Genomic DNA, 24,118 nt, shown 5'->3' with positions numbered 1-24,118 from the left:
AGCAAGGTCTTGCTATACGAGTATTACGTATACGCTTTGTTTGCCGAGCGTCACGTGATCAAAACTGAGCCGATGGTTCTTCTCTCTCACTCACTGTGGTATTGTGGGTAATCATTTCCCATGCAGTGTTAGTCGGCGTGCTTCGCTCGTATAGTCAAAATTTAGTAAAAAAGCACCACCCGAATAAGGCCATAGCAATGCGAGCAATGAATCTGTTTAACCACAATGCAATGTCCACATTTCCACAAAATCGAAAAGCGGCTGCAATTGGATAGGTTCCTTGTTAAAGTCGCGCAAAAAGAAAAAGATTCCTGTGAGCTAACAGATAGCAGTGATTCCGTTAGTTATAGTGAAAGTCGTCCTACAAAATAACCCTCCTCTTCTCCTCTCTCGTCTCCCTCACACCATCCACGATACTTTTCAAAGGTAAAGTGCAGGTTAATTTGTTTTATGTATTTTTAATCTGAGTTTCCATTATTTCTAATGGGAAAATTCGCTTTGACATACGAGTGCTTTGGATTACAAGCACGTTTCTGGAACGAATTATGCTCGCAATCCGAGGTTTAACTGTATTTCAGTTTAGATATACCTACATATATTCTTTCAAATTCAGGTGGTCCATGAAGTGCAGTGATAAGGAATTAATGACAGAACCATGCACTAATAAAGGAAATAAACAAAGTACCGAATTGTGTGTGTTTTTTAACCATTATCAGTCTTGTTATAATTACTCCATTGGTTTATGAGAGGAATGGCCTCTGAACTATAGAATTCGTAATACAGCGAATAGAACTTCCACTTCCACTGAGTCATTTGCCCAAAGAGCCGGCCTTCCGCAGATCACACAGGAGCCGACTCTCCACACTTAATATATTGGATTTGTACCAAAGTGTGTCCATCTAGTTCACAGCAGTTTAACCCAGGTGACCCCAGTAAAGGAATCAATAGGGAAGCGCCTCCATAAGCACTCCGCCAGCGTCACCGTGGCGACACGACTGCAAAATACAGGTAATTGGGGCTTTTTTGACCCCTCACTGTTTACCGTAACGCTGGATTCCTAGAAGAGAGGGAGAGATCACACATTCTCGATTAACATCATTGCTATCTCAGTTATAGAGCTAGAATATTTACAATATTTAGAGTATTGGGGCTGTTGTGAAAGGATACAGAAGCATTATGCAGGGGTTGGACAATGAAAATGCTTTTAGACCACAATACTTTATTAGCATGGTGCAGGGCCTCCTTTTGCAGCCAATACAGCATCAGTTTGTCTCAGGAATAACAGATACAAGTCCTGCACAGTGGTCAAAGGGATTTTGAGCCATTCCTCTTGCAGAACAGTAGCCAAGTCGCTACGTGATGCTGGTGGAGGAAAATTGACTCACTGACTCAAAACTAATGTTTCCTGACTCACTCCTCCAAAACACCCCAAAAGTAGCTGAATAATATTCAGATCTGGTGACTTTGCAGGCCATGAGAGATGTTCAAGTTCACTTTCAGGTTTGTGAAACCACTCTGTCATCAGTCTTGCTGTGCGTATTGGTGCATTATCATCCTGATACACAGCACCACCTTCAGGGTACAATGTTTGAACCACTGGGTGAACATGGTCCTCCAGATTGGTTTGGTAGTCCTTGGCAGTGATGCACCCATCTAGACCAAGTAGTGGGCCAAACCATCACTGATCCACCCCTGTGCTGCACTCTGGTGGTAAACCTCTTTGGGCTGCCGATTCCATTGAAACTGACGTTTTGCATTGGGATGGATGGCAAAAGGTTTGGCTATAGCAGCCTGAGCATGAATATTGACCCTGTGGAGTTTCTAACTAACAGTTTTGGTGAAAATAGGAAAATCAAGGTTAATTCTGCAGCAAGTTTGACAGGTGTTATAAAATGGATAAAATCCAGGTTAGTGCCTGGACATCCCTTTCAGACAGCTTCCTTTTGCGTCCATAGTTACTACTGTTGGATATGGTCCGTCCTTCATGGTGGTATGCTGACATTACATAAATGATATAGACACCAATATATACAGTAAACTGGTGAAATTTGCAGATGACACCAAGGTGGGTGGTGTAGCAGATACTGAACTAGCGGCTCAGCAGCTACAGCGGGATCTTGATTTAATTAGTGACTGGGCTGATACCTGGCAGATGAAATTTAACATAGAGAAATGTAAGGTACTCCATGTAGGGAGCAGAAATATAAAGTACAGGTATTTTATGGGATCTACTGAAATAAAGGTAGCTGAGTATGAGAAAGACCTTGGTGTGTATGTTGATGCTTCCATGTCTCATTCTCGCCAGTGCGGGGAAGCAATAAAAAAGGCCAATAGGATGTTGGGGTATATCTCCAGGTGTGTGGAGTTTAAGTCAAGGGAGGTAATACTACATTATACAATTCCTTGGTGAGACCTCACCTAGAATATTGGGTGCAGGTTTGGTCACCATATCTTAGAAAGGACATTGCGGCCTTAGAAAAGGTGCAGCATAGGGCCACAAGAATGATTCCTGGTCTTAGAGGAATGTCATACGAGGAAAGGTTAGTTGAGCTAAATCTGTTCAGCCTCAAGCAAAGGAGACTGAGGGGGGACATGATCCAGGTCTATAAGATTCTAACAGGTTTGGATGCTGTTCAACCAAATAGTTACTTCAGCATTAGTTCAAGTACAAGAACTCGTGGCCATAGGTGGAAATTAGCGGGAGAACATTTCAAACTGGATTTAAGGAAGCACTTCTTTACACAGCGTGTAGTCAGAGTATGGAATAGTCTTCCTGATAACGTAGTGCAAGCTGAATCCTTGGGTTCCTTTAAATCAGAGCTAGATAAGATTTTAACAACTCTGAGCTATTAGTTAAGTTCTCCCCAAGCAAGCTCGATGGGCCGAATGGCCTCCTCTCCTTTGTATAGATCTTATGTTCTTATGTAGGGTACTGTGGCTCTCGATGCACCACAAAGACTCGAGCCAGCGAGACGTGCATCAATTTGCCCTCTTTTAAACTCTGTTATGTTTCCCATTATGTTGTGTGGATTGCATTATTTTATGTCCAGCTGTGCTATTGCTCTGATAATTCAACCTTCACACTCTGCTCTTGCTAATGAAATGCGCAATCAGTGAAGATTGGACACATATATAGACGTAAAACCTCAAACACTATTTTTGCCAGTGTTTCAGTTCATTGTGCAACCCCTGTATGCTTACATATAAAGCAAATTCTGTGAGAAACTTATCAAAATTCCTAAAAATTTCTTACAAATGTAATATTTTCAGAACGTTTACATATTAAGTTTGAAAATATTAAATATTAATGCCAAATGCTGTAGTTTTAATGTTTTCTGGTTTCACTGGCACAGCTGATAAAATTAAAGGTTCATTATAATAGTATTTCCTAGATGTTGATATCCATAAATCCATAAATATATAAAACTTTATTATTTAAATATGGCCTCTGAGGAATTTTAGACCCTCTGGTCTGCTTTTTAATTATCTAGTAATTTACATAAAAATCCTAAGTTGAGACGCTTCAGATATTGCAGTTAAACGGCACAGATGGCCTTCTGCTTTGGCACAGGGGTTGTTTTCATAATTGCAGGAACATAAGCCCTCAATGTAAACTACTTCCTTAAAAAAATATTCCCTCTCCAGCTGGCAGTATGGGTGGCCTGACCAGCAATGTTGTCCTTCTTTTTTTCAGCTTTTTTCCTGCTTTTTTGTGTCTGGCCCCATCTCTAAAGCGTCCTAAGTTTCAAAAACACATTTCATAGCAAAATTAAATGTGAGGTAATTATCCAGTCACGACTCAGCGTGGCAAAGTGGGCCCACAACACAGATAGTGATTAATTATCGACAGGGAAAATGGTGTCGCTGACCTTACTGCACTGCCACGTATTCTCAGCGCTGACAGGGCTCTCACAACAGGCCTATTTCGCCTTGACATGGTGGTCGACTTCCAGATAACTTCTTTTTTTCTGCTTTTATGTGGCAGCCATCTTGACTAGGAAGCCATGTTTTTTTTCATCTAAAAGTATAGTTACTGTGGTGTTGTGTTTTTTAAGGTCTGAAATGCTCGTTGGTGCTGCTATAACTATGGGACCTGGCAGATATTAATTGCGAAGTAAATTAGCATGACAAATGGTGTATACAGACGAGTCAGAGGCACTGCTCGTCCGACATAATCCCTCACAGATTGTCGGGCGCTCAGGAACTGCAAGTCCTGTAACGGACATATTTCAAGTGCCGTGGAAACTGGGGCTAATTGGCTACATTCCTGAAGGCTGTTGTATGAGTCGTCTGCAGCCCACTGCAAAGGATCAGCATGGATGAGCAAATCCTAACGTCACTGTTACAGTCATGAAGATCTCCGTGGTGTTTTTAACCAGGGAATATTGTTTTGGGAGGAGAACCGCAAGATATTCGTATCTGACTGATGGCTTAATACAAATAGCATTTTACATGCTGAATATTTAATGAAAAAAACGAAATCCAATCATTTACACTGGATTTATGACACCTGCAGGCACTCATTGACTTTAATGTGCTGGTAAACTGGTCACAACATCCGGGGATGGGGGGTACCAAACAGATATGCTCTAGTAATATATTTCAACAGCACTCGTTTTTTTTTTTTTTGTTTTTGCCTGTTTTCATTTACAGAGCGAGTATTCTGGATTTTTTTCCATATTCACTATTTGACTTTTTTGGACATTTGATGTATTGCTGTCTATGTTAACATTTATTCTGATTTGTGTCTCTCTGTCGTCTTGTTGTGTATTATACATCCATTATAAGTGCACTGTTTGTACCCTGTTATCTTATTCTGTGTTCTGTCCCTTGCTTCAGTGATCTGTACCACTGGCCTTAGTGGTAATATGTGGCGATAAGGATGCTATTCTGTTCTATTCTCATTTGTACTGTTCCCTTGTCCTTCTGACTTCATGATACGATTGCACTGGAAGCTGCTTTACAATAACTGAGAATTTTCAACTGAGAATTTTAGTAGGCAAAAGTAAGATCGACAAGGGCAAAATGTATAAATATGTTTTCTTCTGCAAAACTCCATGTTCTTCAGTAGGTCTTTGATTTAAGCACTTAGAAAGTAATTGCATATGACAGGAAGTAACCTGTGGATCACCTGTCATCTTTTCTTCCTTCATTCATGTAAGGTAACTGTCATAATAGAAAACCCAGTTAACGTTTATATTGCGGCTCTGTGTAGCGAGACGGTTGCCGTGTTTCCGCGTGAAACACAAATTAAATGTGACACTGGAATAATGCTTGGCCACACAAAGATTATTCTACCTTTTGGATGGGGCTCCCCCCCCCCCCCCCATTCAACTCTCTAACTCTCCTTCTTTCTCCCCTTGTCTGGCCTGAACCCCCCCCCCCACACACACACACACACACACACCCCCACTGGGCTTCTGTGAGCTTGTCAGTCTTTGTAGAAGCAGAGAGGTGTTAACAGTGGTGTCTGCCATATGGCAAATTAATTTTATTACTTCTATTATTAAGCTCGCCGTAATGAAATTGTGAGGGCCCTATCGCTTTCAAACTCACCGAGCTGAGAGCGCTTAGAGATTTACATTTTTAAGTGCTAATTAAATGGAAGGAGCCCAGTAATGGAGCAGGACTCGGTGAGTGTGTGTTTTTTATGGTGTGAGGATGACTGCGGTGAGAGATCTGCTAGGAGGAAGCATGAGGCTGGCTGACAGTGAAACCCACATAGGGTCCCACCTCCGTGTTCACAGAAACAAAGATACGCTTTCGTCCTAGATGGTGGCAGTTTACTTATGAGTAAAACCATTTCACTTCAGATATGTTTCATACGTCATTCTATTTTGTTTAAGGCTCTCAGTCACGCTGATTGGTTGTCCAGCTCAGCTGTTAAGGCTTATTATATACAGTAGACTTATTATAAGGACTGACTCAGTTGACCTTGGACCGCCAGAGGTTTCTGGCATTTGGGAGCTTTTGGTTCCTCTCCTCTGTTGTTATCTGTCATCCATCCATCCATCTATCCATCTATCTATCTATCTATCTATCTATCTATCCATCCATCCATCCATCTATCTATCTATCTATCTATCTATCTATCTTTCTTTCTTTCTTTCCTTGTCTCTCTGTCATCCCCTGTTTTTGTATAATTCTGTATATATGATGCATTAATGTACAGTACATATGTGCCTTGGGGGGACACTACATAATAATATATCAAATTGAGCTGAATTCAATTATCGCCACGCCTTACACAAAAACAATACAACCCCAAATTAAAAATATATAAAATGTATTTCCTTTATGAAACATTGCCTCTTGCCCATGCTTCCATCAAATAATCCTCAAAAGCTTAATTTAAACCAGAATATGCTTCAGCATGCTGACTCTGCCATGCTGGGAGATCACCTCCTTCAAAGCTTTATTAGCAGCCTTTGAGATTCCAAATGAAAGTGGTTTATTCGGGTGGACAAATAATGAAAACAATTGAAAAGTTAACAAAATGGAGATTACCTTCCTCCTGCTCTGAACATACAGGTAACACTTAAAGCACCCATGTATAATGCATTATTGATAGCTTCCTAATGCAGTGCATAAAACATTATAATCATAGCTATAACTATTTATAAAAAGGCATAACATATTATAGGCATGTTTATTATGATTTATAACTGCATTATGACTGCTTTATGACGCTCTCATCTATAATGCACTATAGATACCATTATAATGCGTTATGAAGGTACCTATAATGCATTATGATGACTGCATTCAGTAAAGTGTTATCAAAATCTATCTTCTATCCGCTGGGGTGGCCTCAGAGCTAACCTTTGGTGTTAATGCCTGTCTGATAGGTAGGATACATGTTCCTTGCTGCTTTCTGATTGAACGCATTTGTTGCTCATGCTGTGTGTGCTGTAGCTGGAGATGCTGAAAGCTGTCAGCTGACTTCACACTGCATGAACTGCTCTCAGGTTTTTTGGGGACTGCTAATCCATTCCTGTGATCACATACAGCATTTCTGTGATATACTTTTTGATTTACAAATAGTGATTTTGTATTTTGTTTTTTCTCCTTCCCCAATAAACTATGAATGCATTTTTCAAGCCACAATGCATTGCTTTTGCGTGACATAACTCACAGTGGCATGTAATTACCTCAGATTTCCTCAGGACGGCCTCTGTGGGTTTGGCAGCGGCCTCATACTAGTGTGAATCTGCCTTGATTTCGTGTGAAATGTGTGCGCAGCTTTGTCGTGCACAACAGGAAATGCCTTTCTGTTCATGAGGAATCTGCATGTCTGAACTAGGCAGGTTTCTCTTTTTTAAAGTGGTCCTCACTCTGATAAAAGATGAGGCATTTACAGGTGCTTAAACCAATATATGCTGTTGAATCTGTTGAATTGATCATGAAGCCTCACTCCTCACTTAACAACCTGCCTATTTACTGACTAGCTCTCCCGCCAGTTGGTATGCAGTACACTACTGTATATACATATATACTCTAAACCTGTTATAAATGGTGCAAAGGCGACATTAAAACAAAATTGAAAGATGGTTGACACAAACCCACTACAGTACACTTGAAACATCAGTAAGGAGTGGCTCCTCACTTACCAACCAATTTGCTTAATTTCCTAGTCGTAGGAGCAGCACTTGGTCGGTCAGTGAGGAGAGTCTGTACTTTATTGATCCCCATGGGGAGATTCCCTTTTCACCTACCCTGTCTTTCTCTCCATGACACACAGACAGGTGAGAACAAGCTTGGCAGCCAAGGGCAGCCACCTATAGCAGCACATTAAGGGTTTTCCTCAAGGGCCCACAGACATGACTATCCTGCCAAGGCCAGACTCAAACCAGCAACTTTCCCATCCCCGGCACAGAGGCTTAGCCCACTGTGCCACACACATCAAACACAATGAATATTTCAGTACCAGAATACTAGCCACAATACTGAGCTCCAACTTGTATCAGCAAGGACTAACATTTTAAGACTGAAACAAAAGGCAAATTTACAGATTTGACAGCCAGGGATTTTTTGTCTATGATATACACAGCTGCTTGTGAGTCTTATAATTTTTTAAACCACAGACAAGCAGCAGTTAACTCCATGTGACCTGTTCTAACAAAATATAATTACCTGGCAAGGGACCTGCATACTATTGGAAGGTCTGATGCGCTTTGATGTTTCCAGCATTAGATATTCTTTCTGCTGAGGTGCATAAATGAAATGTACTAGTAAGAACTATAATGTTCTGCCACTGAATTTAGCAAAACTCTGAAACTGTGTATCCTCCCATAAACCAGCGATTCAAACAGCCATATTTATTTAATGGTTTTAAGCGGATGTTGGGAATGTCAGACTGAATTTCTTCTAAAGGTTTGCTTCGTCCATAAACTTTACATGGACTGTCTATTGATATCAATGAGTCAAAAGACATTTTAGACCAAAAATGGTATTCCTGTTATATTCTTACTTTGACTGCTTAGCTTTAGAAACATACTTTACCCTTTGTGATTGTGTATAACCACACAATTATACTGTAGCAAATAAATAAAGTCCAATGAGTAATTTTGTCTCCCCAAGGAGTTCATGTGGTTTATAAAAGCCAATATATACCAGGTGGCCGATTTTAACCTTCTGCAAATTAATGCTCCATTGGTAACCGTATGGCAGGGCGACCATTTTAATTTTAATTTTTTTTTTTACATAGGCAACATTATGTTATAATACTGTTTCATTTCTCAGAATTTTGGAATAGTAATGAAAAATGTGATACATCAATACATGTCTCATTATGTAAATTTAAACCATATTCATTTTGATTATGAATACTATGTAGCTGTACACAGCTTTACATCTATCCATTTGCTACAGGATGCATTTGTTAGTTTGGCCCGATTGTAGTTCCTTCGTGTTCTACCGAGCTATAGCACTTAATGTAACATTTATGAGCAAAGCTGCATAATGTATTCAAAACCGTACGCAAAGAGCTGAACGCGCCATAGAGCACAGCCATACATGGCTAATTCATGCAGGATTTTCCAGGAAAGGCCTCAGCCTTAAACCCAGCTCCTCCTCAAAACAGGGCGATGAACTACTGTAGTTCAAAAGCAAAGATTAGGTCAAACCAGACCTTCTGCCCATAACTGACAGAATGCTTCGATTCACTTCATTGATTCATTCGCTCATTTTCCATTCCACCTATCCAATTGAGGGCTGTGCTGACTTTGATTTATATATAACGAGTAAATTAGATTTTCCCACTTTTCTTACAGCAATGAAGAAAATTACAATGCAGTCGCTTTGTCTTTTTTTTTTCCCGGTTTACAGTATATGATTGTAATGTTGTGATGGTGCCCAAGTCCCCAAATGCTGCCAGTACTATATATGAAGAATGTTTAATTCCAAGCTTTAGAAGCAAGAATGCTGTTAAATGTGACACACAATCCTCAGAGGTTATGTCAGTGATTAAGAGCCAGCCCAGCTAACAGCGATCACATTTTACCTTCTTTTTTTAAAAAATCACCGTGAGGTTTTCTAGTTCTGTGGTGCTGTCACAAACAACTTTATTTGGACGCTCGTGTGTGAAAATTTTGGCCAGACTGTTTCTTTGTTGTTGTTTTTTTTATTTGCTCATGGGGTGGAAACCCAAGCAAGTGTCCCGTTATTTTTGTTGGCTTTAAACGGAAACGCCAACAGAGGAAATGCAGTAATCCTTTTATTTGTGTTTTATAAATGTGTGCTCAGCTGGGATGGCAAAGATTAATGGTTTTAAAAGCAAATTTACCCAATGTAGTTATTTTGATGTAGTGATTGCTTTTGAAAAGCCAGCTGGCCGCTCCTGTCAGCATCCTCTGTAAGCTCAGCGCGGCTTTTCATAAAGGTCGGCTTTTGCCTTTAAATGGGGGGTTTTCTTTGAAACTCCCTTGTCTTGTGACTCTTATTCCTGATCACAAAACCAAACTGATGTGTGGATCTTATTCATTGATTTTTTATTTAAAAAATTAAAATGAAATTGCAGCTGGAAAAGAAATTCCATAACTTTTAATTGAATCCTTGTTCAGCATATCAGTCCAATTTGCGCTCAGTGTGAGGTACTATAACTCCATTCATCCATTTTCCAACAGCTTATCCTGGTCATTGTTATGGGGGGGGGGGGGGGGGGTTGGGGGTTTAGCGCGGTGTGGTTGGAGCTGGGGTGGGGGGCACAGGTGACACGGGGCACAAGGTACATCCTGAAAGGGCTGCCAGTCCATTGCAGGGCACACATGTGCATAGACCCACACACATTTATGCGCTAAAAGCAATTCAGAGATGACAGCTAGCCTAACTGTACAGTGGAGAGAAACTGGAGTCTTTATTGGGAAATCCACCCAACATGTGGAGAACATGCAAACGCCGCACACAGAGCTCAGAGGTCAGCATGAACTGCTAACTGTGGAGATCTGAGGCTGCAGAATTAAAGCCTCTCTTTAAGAAGGGGAGCATATTCTTACTCAATGCATAATAAATGGGGCCCCAGCATTATTCAGAAAATTATACCATTCTTTTTGCCAGTGGGCTACTGTGCCGGCAACTTTGTCTTCTGTTTTGTTATTGGCTTAATGTCCTTCATGTGTATTATATTCATAATACAGGTCAATAGCTGTTGTGTTGCTATGGTTACATTGCTTTGGGTCATTTGTGTCACTCCCAGGTCCCTTAGGTCACATCTCAGTGTCATGTGAGGGTCATGAGAAGCCCGGCTGTCACAGTGAATTCTTCCATGACAAAAGTCGTATCACTGCAGCAGCTTTTATTGGTCTTCCTACACAATAAAATATTTAGCATCCTATTGCTTGAAACATTTACTATGTGTCACCTTCACAAAACTCACATTAAATGTAAATCACATTTAGTAGACACTTTTTCCCAAAGTGATGTACAAGTGAGGCAAATAGCACTTTGCACACATACAACTAGGCACAAATGCAGCTGGGCTGAGCTTCCAGTGAATGTCCAGGTATGAGAGTAAGCAGTATGGAACAGGAGCTACATAACAAATACTAATTGTTTGATGTGTTTGCAGTAAGATGAAGTCAACCTACAGTGTTAATACAATGATGCTGATTTAATCCAGGGTTGGAATATGTATGAAATAGAAGCTACATCACTTGTTGCTTTTCATTATGTTCTGCGCAACTGTAATTTAACAGTGCTTCCCCTAAACATGCAAGACGTTCAGACAGGAAGTTTGCCCTGATACTGAGGGTTTCTTCCATTCCATGTGCAAATACGCCAGCGTTGGTGCCCATCTGTCTGGGCGCCGTGACGACCCCATCCCAACACCTGACAGTCATGCCAGAGGTCGAGGCAGGATGAGTGCTGTTGTGGCGAGTATGAGCAATGAGGAGAGGGCTCTGGGATAGACGATACGTGGACAGAGGGATTAGAAGGGACTAAGGACAAAATGCCAGAGACAGAGGACAAATCTGGGCACGAGATATAGGGCACTACATACAGCCATGGGACACAGAGTAGCATTTGTGGTTTGGCTTTTCTTGTTTAAATGTCCTACTGTACATGATGAGTAACCAGTCATGATTATTGCTATCTGCTGCCATCTAGTGGGCAGTTCAGCTTGCTGTTCTTGTTTAATCCGTGATTGCCATGATATGTTTCTTTTGTACAAAATATGTTGATTTCTTTGTTATACAATTCACATCTGGTCCTGTGTTTTGGAAAATGGTACTAAAAACTTTGAACACCCTCTGTCTCGACTGAGCTTGTAAACCGTACGGAGCCAGTATAGCGAAAATAGCACGGAAACTGTAGTCTTTGGACCTGAACTCACTGAAGGCATCAAAGCACTGATGAACAAAATGTTGTTTTAATAAATGTAGCTTGGAAAGAGTGAGTTGGAAGGATTAGCGGTCCATATTTTGTGTGCTTTTTACTTGAATGGGAATTTAGAAACCGTTGGAGTGTATTCAAGCCTTCTTGTGTGAAAGTGAGGAATAACACTAGGAGGTTTGTGTGTTTTGATGCTTATCTTGGCACAGCTCTCCTTTGACTCTGTCAGGATAAAAATTAAACTTTGCTAGCTCTGCTGTTAGATATACGAATCTCATCATATGAGCAGCATGGGATGCAGAGGTGGAAAGTTCAGGTCTAGAAAGTACAAATCCAGACCAAGGTTTTGTTTCAACCAACCAGTTGAGTACTCTGTGACTGTGACTCATTGTACTCAACTTGTTGGTTGAAACAAAACCTTGGTCTGGATTTGTACTTTCTGAACTTGAACTTTCCACCTCTTATGGGATATAGCTTCTGCAGGAGCTTCTTATGGAAAAACCTCAACAGACATCCCCTTAAAGTCTACATCAACCCCAGTCATCATCTAATTCATGTTCCTGCCAGCTCAAAGACAGCCAACAATCGTGAATCTCCGGTAAACTGTAGAAATAAATCCTACATCATCTAGTACAACAGGCTGCTACTCCTCTGCTAGCTTCTAACGAACTTCTGAAACCCGAGTTTCTGATTCTGTTTGCTCTTCACACTTCTCCCTTCTCCAAAGCCAGTCCTTACTCCAAACTTGTCTGCATTCGCTTTGCACTCTTTGGGAATTTCGGAGTACTTTAGCGTCTGACGCGTCACGCTCTCCCTCCTCGCCGTATTCACTGTCAGCAGCGTTTGCATGTGTTTTGAATTCTATTTAAATGACTTTAGCTCTTGAATTCCTTCCCTTTTGTTCTCAGTGACCCTGTCATGCAGCACATGTAGAGGCCTTGGACATGCCAGCTATAATGAGGTCCAAGCTTCTACTCTCAACATGCTGCACGGCTCTGTCATTGTTATATGGTCCAGCTGGCTGGGATGAGTTGCTCTTCTCTTCCTATCCAGCAGTGCCGACCTTACACTGTGACCACATTACTGTAAATATGCCCCTTCTTCATTCTGGTTCCATAACCCATGTAAGGTAATTGAGGCAGTCTTCCATTTGATGTATCCCACAACTCCTTTCTGTTTATGGTCTATCAGTCCTCGAAATCAAAAAGGCTCATATACCACAAAAAATGTCATTGGTCCTAACAGGCTGCTTTTTGTTTGATACACTGCTTCATATATTGTTGTATCCTTCCAGTGCAGGGTTGCCTCATATAGTTGGCCCTTTATGCCACCATGTGGTATCAGAGTCAAAAAAGACCACACTGTGCAACACTGAAACCCTTCAAAATCTGAGGAATCTGGCAGCTGCATCACAGCAACCGTAAGGGTGAATCCACCCCAGTGGCCAGGGACCCAGTTCACGAATATTTCACCCTCCTGGGCCTGACTGGGAGGCTTTATGAAGATCCTCCGGAGCAGGTTTTCCCTGCAGCCATCCAGCTGCTGCAGTGGGTCGACCGGGAACTGGCAGCTGTGCGTTTGAACACTCTGCCCCAGGAGGTGAAAAGGATTGTGGAGAGCCTAAGGGAGGTGCTCCATCTGAGGAGGGGAACTGATCTCCATTCCTGCCCTCCGTCGGCTGCCTTCCCGCTGCCTTCTGCCAGGCAGCCACTGGAGGGTGACTTACCCGCCGCTGTGATCTTGGAGCCCAGTCTAGGGGAATCCGCCACTGCCACTGCGGTACCTGAGCTCGGCCTGGGAGAAACCGCGGCCTGCTCACCTGCGGCCATCGCTCCCTCGCCAGCCCTGCTCAACCCTGGACCGGGGGCCCCCAGGTGGGGGTCGTCGGGGGAGGGGTGCGGCAGGGTCCTGTGAGGCGAGGTCTACTTCTCCACCGAGCCCCTCACTGGTGTACGGCCTGCCTGGGTCACCATGTCATATACATGTTTTATATATGATTTGACAAAACTTTCATTTATGCACCACGGTAGATTAATATGCATGCATGTTTACTTGTACACACACGTCTTATTTGACAGCTATCTTACCCCATAGAAGTGATACAGTGGCATGCAAAAGTTTGGGCACCCCTCGATAAATAACATATTTTGGTAATTTTTTTAATGGAAAAGATGTAAACACAGTCTCTGTAGGAAATGGAAAAAATGCACAATATTTTCACCAAACATTGATGCATAGTTACTTTTTATGTCATAAATTGAACAAAGATAAAAAATAAAAACATAGTATTTGTAAAGCTTTGAAATTGGCACCAGCTGACATTTACTAATGAAAGCTGTCGCCATGCCTCAGATCTAATGAGCTGATTAAGGTCTGAAACCTTGTAAAAAGAATCTGAGACTTTGGAACTCTTAGGATGCCCAAACTTTGCAGAGTGCCACAATAATGTTTATATTTTTTGTCTTTGTTCAATTTATGACATAAAAAGTAACTATGCATCAATGTTTGGTGAAAATATTGTGAATTTTTTCCATTTCCTACAGAGACTGTGTTTACATCTTTTCTATTAAAAATGACCAAAATCTGTTACTTATCGAGGGGTGTCCAAATTTTTCCATACCACTGTATCTTAGTTGATTCCAAACTTTATAGAGTGTATCAGTGTGAAGCTAGAAATCGAATGAGGTAACTTGGCATATAATATCGAAATAAAAGGAGTAGATGTAATAGATTCCCTTTCTAAATTTACCCAGTTAAGGACATTAGTGTCACCTCCAATGCAGTACAACACTGGTCTTATATTGGTCAACCATAACAGTATAAGAAATTTGGGAGAGCCATACCTACGGATTTACAAGGTCTCCATAAAACTTTCTCCTTTATCCAGGGCTGTTTTTTATTCCGATTAACAGTTGCAATTTGACTGTTTAGGTCCTTAAAGGATTTAGTAAGAAGAATGGGAAGGCACTGAAACAAATATAGAAACTTTGGTAAAACAGTTATTTTAATGATATTGATGCTTCCACCAAGAGATACTGAAAGCAAGTATCACTGTTGAAAATCAAATTTAAGATGAGAGAACAATGGCAAATAATTTGTCTTATAAATGTCTTTAAATTTAGATGTAATCCAGATCCCCAGATATTTCAGTTTTCTCTGGGTCATTTTAAAATGGGTTGAAGAGACAGAAGTACAAAGAGTTGCTGTGCCAATTGGCATCAGTTCACTTTTTTGAAGGTTAACTTTATAACCAGATACGTTACCAAATTCAGTGAGTATTTTAAGTAGATGCAGAATACTTGACGCTGGGTCAGATATATACAATGACATGTCATCCGCATAGAGTGAGTGACACTTTATGTCCCAGGGACCGTTGATAAATAGGCTACCTTTAATACTGTAGATAACGGACGTCCCTAACTTATCCCACGCTGTAGCGGAAAAAAGGATGAAATGTTGTTATTGGTTCTCACAGTGGCTACCGGTGATGTGTACAGCACCTCAATCCATGATATAAATCTAGAATCAAGTCCAAATTTTTAAGCATGTAGGAGATAAAGTCCCATTTCAGGCGATCAAAAGCCTTTTCAGCAGCAAGTGAAAGAATAGTCTCTGAAGTGTTGGGTGAAATGGGACCATACAGAAGATTCATAAAGCGTCTTATATTAAAGAAAGACCAATCAAAGCCTATGATTAACTGCCAAAAACGAGCCACCGAGATGCAGCAGTGAAACGACAATAAGCGCCGAGACAATGTAACATTATAAAAATGTGCTGTATAAATAAAATTGAATTGAACTGAATATTTATGTACAATACTGTACTGTATTATAGTGTATTTGAATTGTATAGTTCAGTCATTTTATTTGTACAGTACTGTACTTCAGAAAGCGTTTGAAACAGCTGTACCTTATATTCATGTAATAAACATATACAAATATCAATTAGATGGTATGGTGCCGCAGACATACAGTATGGAAGAAAAAAAATCAGTCATAATGCTCAACCACTTACAGCGATCAATATCACCCAGACAGATGTGCTCACTATAAACAGTTTCCACTGTATTCCTAATATTTTCTTGTAATAAAAGTTGTAAAAGCAGTGCATCGTTTATTTTTTTTAAAAAAGGAGGGTAGCCTGAAACTTCTGGTCAGTAGTTTATGGTTGAGAGAGTAAGTCAGGTAATGATTACAGGTTGGGGGAGTCAATCACCATTGATGTGCCATTTTGGGAAGCTGGAGCGAAGTATGTAAGTTTGTGAATTTCTTTGTTTGGTGTGTCACCACGTTGGGACAGGGACAAACCGCTTCTTTCTGCTCTTCTGCTCATTATAAGAAACTTTACCTTACGAAATCTCAAATTAAATTCTTTTCAATAACTTTAGCAACTTCATCGAGAGGAGCCAGATGAGGTGGCTCAGGCATCTGGTCAGGATGCCTCCTGGACGCCTCCCTGGTGAGGTGTTCCGGGCATGTCCCACTGGGAGGAGGCCCTGGGGAAGACCCAGGACACGCTGGAGGGACTAAGTCTCTCGGCTGGCCTGGGAACGCCTCGGGATTCCCCCAGAGGAGCTGTAAGACATGATTGGGTGAATTTGGTGTGGAAGAACTTCAGGCCAGGACTTTATGTCCAAAATCAGTGCCTGACCTCACAAATGCTCTATTGGATGAATGGGTGAAAATTCCTTCAAACACACTCCAAAATCTTGTGGAAAGCCCTCCCAGAAGAGTGGCAGCTGTTATAGCTGCAAGAGCGGGGGTGGGACCAACAATATTGGTGCCTATGTATATACAGTGGGATGTCATTAAAGTTCCTGTATGTGTAATGGCCAGGTGTCCCAATACTTTTGTCCTTGGTGTTTATACAATGACCACCATTTTAAATATGAAGTGTCCACTAGAGGGTGCTCTCACCACTATGTAAGACTTACAGCCCCATTTCTAGCAGTCGTTGTTTTCTGTCATTTTTGCAAAACTGGTTAACAGTTGTTTCATTATTGGCAAGTTATTCAGAGGGGGAGCGTCTGTTTTATTTTAGCGGTGGGGAAATGAGGGACCTTCAGATCAAGCCTGATGCACTGACGCATCCAATAAGCCATGCATTACGAGTCCCTCACAGTTTCAAGATTTATTGTGATGTGTTCAAAGGAATACAGTGAAATTCTTATGTTACAATTGCAGGGTAGGGCATCGGGAGATAGAACAAACAACAGTGCAATACAAGACAGTGCGGGACAAACAGCAGTGCAATACAAGACAGTGCGGGACAAACAGCAGTGCAATACAAGACAGTGCGGGACAAACAGCAGTGCAATACAAGAAGACAGTGCAAGACAAAACAGTGCAATATAAGAATGAGTAAACAAATAAGTAATAAATATGTGCAATGGGACCACAGTATAGAAAAGAAAATAAAGATATAGTGCAGGATGGAATATTAACAATGGCAATAAAATGCAACGGGGGATAAATGCAGGTCAGGGGATAATCAGCCCGATTCTTTGGGGAAGGAAACTGTCCGTGAAAGCAGGTGGCACAGGCAGTTATGCCCTACTGGTGCTTTCCAAATGGCAGGAGTGCAGAGGTGGAAAGTTCAGGTTCAGAAAATACAAATCCAGACCAAGATTTTGAATGTGAAAGATCTGTGCAGATGATCTTTGAAGCCGTCTGGACAGTCCTTTTAGAAGTTTGAGGTCCTGAGAAGTTAGGATACCTAACCACACCATGATGCATCCAGCCATGATGCTTCAAATTGTGGACCAGTAGAAGGTGACTAGAGTTTAGGTTCCCAACTCAAAGCTCTTTAGCCTCCTCAGGAAGAACAGCCTTCACTTAGCATTCTTGAGGATGCAGCTGGTGAATACAGACCATGAGATGGAGTCAGTGATCTGGATGCACTGAAACCTGAAGCTGCTGACTGTCTTAACAGGAGATCCATCAATGAATAGTGGGGAGTGAAGGTCTCTGGTCTTTCTGAAGTCAACGATGATCTCCTTTGCCTTGTCGACATTCAGGGAGAGGATGCTGTCATACAGTCAGATAATCTTGAGACTAGTGCATCAGTTTTTCCATGTCATAAATGTTTAGTAGTTTAGAACATTTCTGTGGAGTATACTTGATCCATGAAGACATGTAGTACTGTGTAAAAGTCTTTGGCAACCAAAGAAAATGATGTTTAAATGATCTAAAACTGTGATACTATGTCTGTAAAATTGCGTTACCCTGTTATTTCAAGACTTCTCCTAAAGTCATTCCAGTGTTTGCCGCAACCATCCAAGGCACCCATGTATTTTTTGACTTGACCACTAACACACCTCATATGACTAATCAGTACCTCACTGAATTTTTTTTTTTTAAACTAATTAAATCAATTAATTAAGTGAGCTGGTGGAGAAATGTAACAAATAAATGGAAGGGCTGAGGTGCCTCTGAGAAGAGATTTGGGAACTGCAGCAATGATCATCTACCCAAGATATCAGTGACTTTTTGGAGAACAGAAAAAAATCATGTTAGTTTTTATTGTTACTTTTAATTTACATGTTATATAAGCTATCTACCACACAAAATGTACATTATGTGATGATTAAAAAAGACCATATATCTTGTTTATAAAAATGAAGGGATCACTGCAGCTGCTTTTTCAAGATGACTAGATTTCAGGTAAGATGTGGTTGTGCTCATTTTTTAAATCAGAATGAGGTTTATTGGCCATGTAAGTTCACACATAAGAATTTTGGCTTTGAATGGTGCACATAGTGACATGTGATAATGTCCTCTCCCTCGTGTAAACATAGTCCCACACTTAAAATATCTAGCTTCCTATCTTAATAAATTTATGCTGCTGCAATGAAAAGTGTTTCAAAAGAAATATCTGATATAACTCTGTGCAAAGGAAGCATTTACATTTACACTGAATATATACACTCACCTAAAGGATTATTAGGAACACCTGTTCAATTTCTCATTAATGCAATTATCTAATCAACCAATCACATGGCAGTTGCTTCAATGCATTTAGGGGTGTGGTCCTGGTCAAGACAATCTCCTGAACTCCAAACTGAATGTCAGAATGGGAAAGAAAGGTGATTTAAGCAATTTTGAGCGTGGCATGGTTGTTGGTGCCAGACGGGTCGGTCTGAGTATTTCACAATCTGCTCAGTTACTGGGATTTTCACGCACAACCATTTCTAGGGTTTACAAAGAATGGTGTGTAAAGGGAAAAACATCCAGTATGCGGCAGTCCTGTGAGCGAAAATGCCTTGTTGATGCTAGAGGTCAGAGGAGAATGATTCAAGCTGATAGAAGAGCAACTTTGACTGAAATAACCACTCGTTACAACCGAGGTATGCAGCAAAGCATTTGTGAAGCCACAACACGCACAACCTTGAGGTGGATGGGCTACAACAGCAGAAGACCCCACCGGGTACCACTCATCTCCACTACAAATAGGAAAAAGAGGCTACAATTTGCACGAGCTCACCAAAATTGGACAGTTGAAGACTGGAAAAATGTTGCCTGGTCTGATGAGTCTCGATTTCTGTTGAGACATTCAAATGGTAGAGTCAGAATTTGGCGTAAACAGAATGAGAACATGGATCCATCATGCCTTGTTACCACTGTGCAGGCTGGTGGTGGTGGTGTAATGGTGTGGGGGATGTTTCCTTGGCACACTTTAGGCCCCTTAGTGCCAATTGGGCATCGTTTAAATGCCACGGCCTACCTGAGCATTGTTTCTGACCATGTCCATCCCTTTATGACCACCATGTACCCATCCTCTGATGGCTACTTCCAGCAGGATAATGCACCATGTCACAAAGCTCGAATCATTTCAAATTGGTTTCTTGAACATAACAATGAGTTCACTGTATTAAAATGGCCCCCACAGTCACCAGATCTCAACCCAATAGAGCATCTTTGGGATGTGGAGGAACGGGAGCTTCGTGCCCTGGATGTGCATCCCACAAATCTCCATCAACTGCAAAGATGCTATCCTATCAATATGGGCCAACATTTCTAAAGAATGCTTTCAGCACCTTGTTGAATCAATGCCACGTAGAATTAAGGCAGTTCTGAAGGCGAAAGGGGGTCAAACACCGTATTAGTATGGTGTTCCTAATAATCCTTTAGGTGAGTGTAGTCTGGATACCCATTCATTTCCTATGGCAGTCACTTTTGACCGGGAACACCACAGGTGTAACAAAGTTGATTAAAACACTCAAAATTCAGTGAAAGAGGTGATCATCACTTTTATATGTTCAAGTGTATAGTGTGGAGGATATCATAAGGCCTTGAGACAATCAGATGTAAAACACAATATTTATGAGTGTTAGATTTGACCAGAACACGACAGGAAGGTTTTAATATGTCTAATGTCCAAGCAATAAGACTGTAAAAATAAAAACCAACGGACTGAGTGCTGATTTGAACATTTCAAAGAATTCAAAAAGGTTAAAGGATTATGATCAGTAAAGACAGTCAATGAGACCCCAGAATTAATGTACACTGCAAAATGTTGTAAAGCCCAAATCGAAGCTAAAGCCTCCTTTTCCACAACTGAATAGTGAAGTTGATATGAACAAAATTTCTTAGAAAAGAAACAAATGGGATGAAAAACTCCCTGATCATCAGCTTGAATTAGAACAGCCCAGCCCCGATGTTACTGGCGTCAACCTGTAATGAGAAAGATTTATCAAACCGCGGAGCGGCGAATACAGAAGCAGAACAAAGAATGGACTTCACATTTTCAAAAGCCCTCTGACAATCCAATGTCCATACATATTTCTCGGCAGACAGCGACGAATAAGCCTCCTGGGCTTTACCTGTTAACACACACTGCAAAAAGCAGATACTCGGAATCATGACAATGAAAATTGCCAACACTTGACCATCAGTCCACAACCCACACTCAAGGTCGTCACACCAGTTATAACTAGATCCTGTAGCTACTGTTGTGTAACGTTTAAGAATGAGACAGATAGGGGAAGCACATCCAAATCTGTCTTCTGTGCTCCTCACCGATAGTATCTATTTAATATGCCTTATAATGTCAATACAGTCTCCTGGAGACTAACTTTGTCGATGAACAGAATACCGTATCTACAGACATGCCAATAACTCTGAAGCAAACACTGATGATTTCTTGATACATATCACTGTCCTATGTTTATTACTATATTTTATCCAGCTGTCTCACATATATATAACAGCATCTTTAAAATGCCTCAAAAGCTTTTCATTTGTTTTAAAACCGTTATAGTGTTGGATAGCACTGATGCTTCACAGCACTGGGGGTTTAATCCTGAATAATATGACCAAGCTCTATGTTTCCTGGGTTTCTTGCTGCAGTCTAAAGACATGCAGTCAGGCTAATTGTCATCTCTAAATTGCCCTTAGTGCATGTTTCCCTATATGTTCCTTGTGATGGATCAGAACCTCATGGAGGGCGTACCCCACCCGTGTCCCCTGCTACCTGGGGTAGGTGACCCCGAACATGATAAGTGGTTGGTTAGAAAGACATCAGACTGCTTGTTAAGTAAAACATGACAGCAATGGGTTAAAAGCTATGATGTAATATTTACATGGAAGGCTACTAAGACCTTCTGCTATAGAAACACGGTCTGATGTAACAACATTTTGATATTTGCAGGCATGTACTTAAAATTTAATAGCTTGTGAATCATATCCTCTGGTACAGATTTGAAACAGTGAGACATATTAGGGTAGCGTGCCATTTTGTAGTGCATTTGTTTTATTAGATTTAATGGTAATATGATGATGAGTCAACAGTAAGTGCAAGAGTGTTGTGCCTATGGAGACTCCCCTTGTTTTGTGTTTATAAACCTTTGGCACAATGCTTAACTTCCCATGGGAAAATGGGCAATAGTCCAATCAGTCAGTGTTGTTGTATCAAGATTAACAGGGAAAATGGCGTAAAATCACATTATGTTCTGGCCAATCAATTGCTTTTCCCATAAATACAGGTAATACATACAGTACACATGATATCTCATATCAGTATACATGTCATAATTCATCCCAAGACAAAAAATGTAACATATGATATTCCTTGAGCTAGTATGACATGCCTTTGATATTATTTAGCTATTTACTGGGTAAATACAAGAGAAAGGTTTCATTTATATTCTGATGAAGACAGATGAATATGCAGGGGCGTCAGAAGCATTTTGAATGTGAGGGGGACACACTGGAAAAGAGCGCTGGGTGAACTAATATTTTATTTTAAATGTGGGGGGGTCCACACAAATAATTATGAAAGGTGAGGGGCACACGTCCCCCTCAGATTTAATGGCAGCGATGCCCATGTCATAGTGTAATATATAAGTGGGTCCTATGGTGGACCTTTTGTTTTTGACTCAGATTGAAGAGCTTCTGTAGGTTCAAAGCCTTGGTGTGAAGGGCCTAGTGAGTGATCCAGCCATCGATAAACAGCTTGCCTGAAAATTCATGTATATGATGGGTTAGCTGTGTGATTAGTAGATTTATGTGACTGATTGAGTGATTTATTGACTGACTTTGCCAGGGTAAGATTGAATGGGGCATACATGTACTGCTTTCCTTTAGGTGTGAGCTTGTGTATGTCTATGGATAGATAGATAGATAGATAGATAGATAGATAGATAGATAGATGATAGATAGATAGATAGATAGATAGATAGATAGATAGATAGATAGATAGATAGATAGATAGATAGATAGAAAAAATTAGTGCAATAGCCTTTAACTGAGACAGCTAAAATGACAGTACTTCATTGTTAGTTTAATCATTTTCATCAGTCAGGGTTATATTAGTATTTACTTAATTAAAGGCAATCACACTTTAAGACTCTCATGCTCACACAAGATATCTTAGCTATATGATTCCATTATAAACCTAAAATTAGTTACAACAACAGCGTTGGGGTAGTTTGAAAATCCTACAGAGTACTTACAAGGTAATAAAACTCTTACATACATGTAAATGTGTGTGCAGACTTGTCTCAAACTGAAAATCTCACTCCAGCCAGCTGACCAAAGTTGGTAACCCAGTACGTATATATCTTGATTGGCAGAATTTCAAAGGTTTGTAGCCCATCCATCCATTCATTTTCCAAACTGCTTATCCTTCTGGGTAGCGGGGGGTCTGGAGCCTATCCCGGAAGCTACAAGCACGAGGCGTGTAACAACCCAAGACGGAGGGCCAGTCCATCGCAGGGCACACACACACACACACACACACACACACACACACACACACACACACACACACACACACACACACACACACAAACCATTCACTCACACATGCACAGCTTTGGTCAATGTAGTAACTCCAATTAGCCTCAGCATGTCTTTGGACTGTGGGGGGAAACCGGAGTAGGTTTGTAGCCTATCAATCAAAATAATGTAGCGGTAGCACTACAATGAGAGCTAATCAAATTACAGTAACCTGTACTTTCTTAATGTTGTTTATCGGCCTTAGTAAAGACTGGTCACTACCAAAGCCATCTGCATTTGAATCATGCTCTGACTGGTCCACTTTACCCATCGCGTGACAGTGCCTCTGGCGGCAATCACATGGCATACTCCGTTGTCGGTTCAAACGGTATTTGGTATTTTGTACACCGCGGTCTGAAGGCCACGTGGAACCCTCCTCTGACAACAGGCGTTCTAGGTGGGAACGGAATCCAGGGGCACCAGGAAGTGTCCGCGAGCAGAAAGCTCCAACAGCTATATCGATACCCGGCCGCTAGATGTCGCTGTTCGGTCTTATTTGATTTTTCAGGAAAGTCTTCTTCCGAATCTCAAGATAACGGTTCGTTATGCAAGTTTTTTTGTACGTTGGTCTGGTATTTTCCCGGTCTATTTCGGTAGTTTCTGATGGATTTTTTTGAGTCGCTGAGTTGTTGCATATTACCATCTAACTGTTGTTCGATCATTTACGCCGGTCCTGGTGTTTTGTGTTTTCACTCCACATCGGGGTCGGTCTCCACACGTCTCTTTCCGTGGTTTTGGAGCTTGTTATTCTGGACCATGTGACCGAACCAACTCTTGTGGGTAACAGGTTATTTTGTCATTTGTGATTATGTTGCTGGCGTTACATGTAGACCATACCTATAAGCTCTGCTGAGAGGTGAATTCATTGGAACAGTATCAGAAAATTAGGGGGTAGAGAATACAGCCTGGAGGTGCTAAAGGACAGAGTGCAGGGTGTCCAGTTATTTATCTAAAAATTGCCTCTTTCGAAGACGGTTCTCACATCGTTCTCCTGCATTTTGAACGGTGGAGGG

General features: G+C 41.0%; 1 protein-coding gene across 2 annotated transcripts in view; it reads left to right on the top strand.

The window, feature by feature from the left end:
• The first annotated feature begins 23,617 nt into the window (after positions 1–23,617).
• LOC111841704 (uncharacterized) overlaps positions 23,618–24,118 on the top strand; it is a 31,687-nt gene continuing 31,186 nt past the window's right edge. The window contains exon 1 of one of the 2 annotated variants that reach the window (XM_072698141.1): positions 23,618–23,881. The gene's annotated coding sequence lies outside the window, so the exon portion shown is untranslated. Of the gene's footprint in view, positions 23,886–24,118 lie in introns of both variants that reach the window. The other variant, XM_072698143.1, reaches the window with a different exon arrangement.

This window comes from Paramormyrops kingsleyae, chromosome 13, assembly GCF_048594095.1.
Source record: "Paramormyrops kingsleyae isolate MSU_618 chromosome 13, PKINGS_0.4, whole genome shotgun sequence".
Lineage (NCBI taxonomy): Eukaryota > Metazoa > Chordata > Actinopteri > Osteoglossiformes > Mormyridae > Paramormyrops > Paramormyrops kingsleyae.
This window is presented reverse-complemented; position numbering and strand designations above follow the sequence as displayed.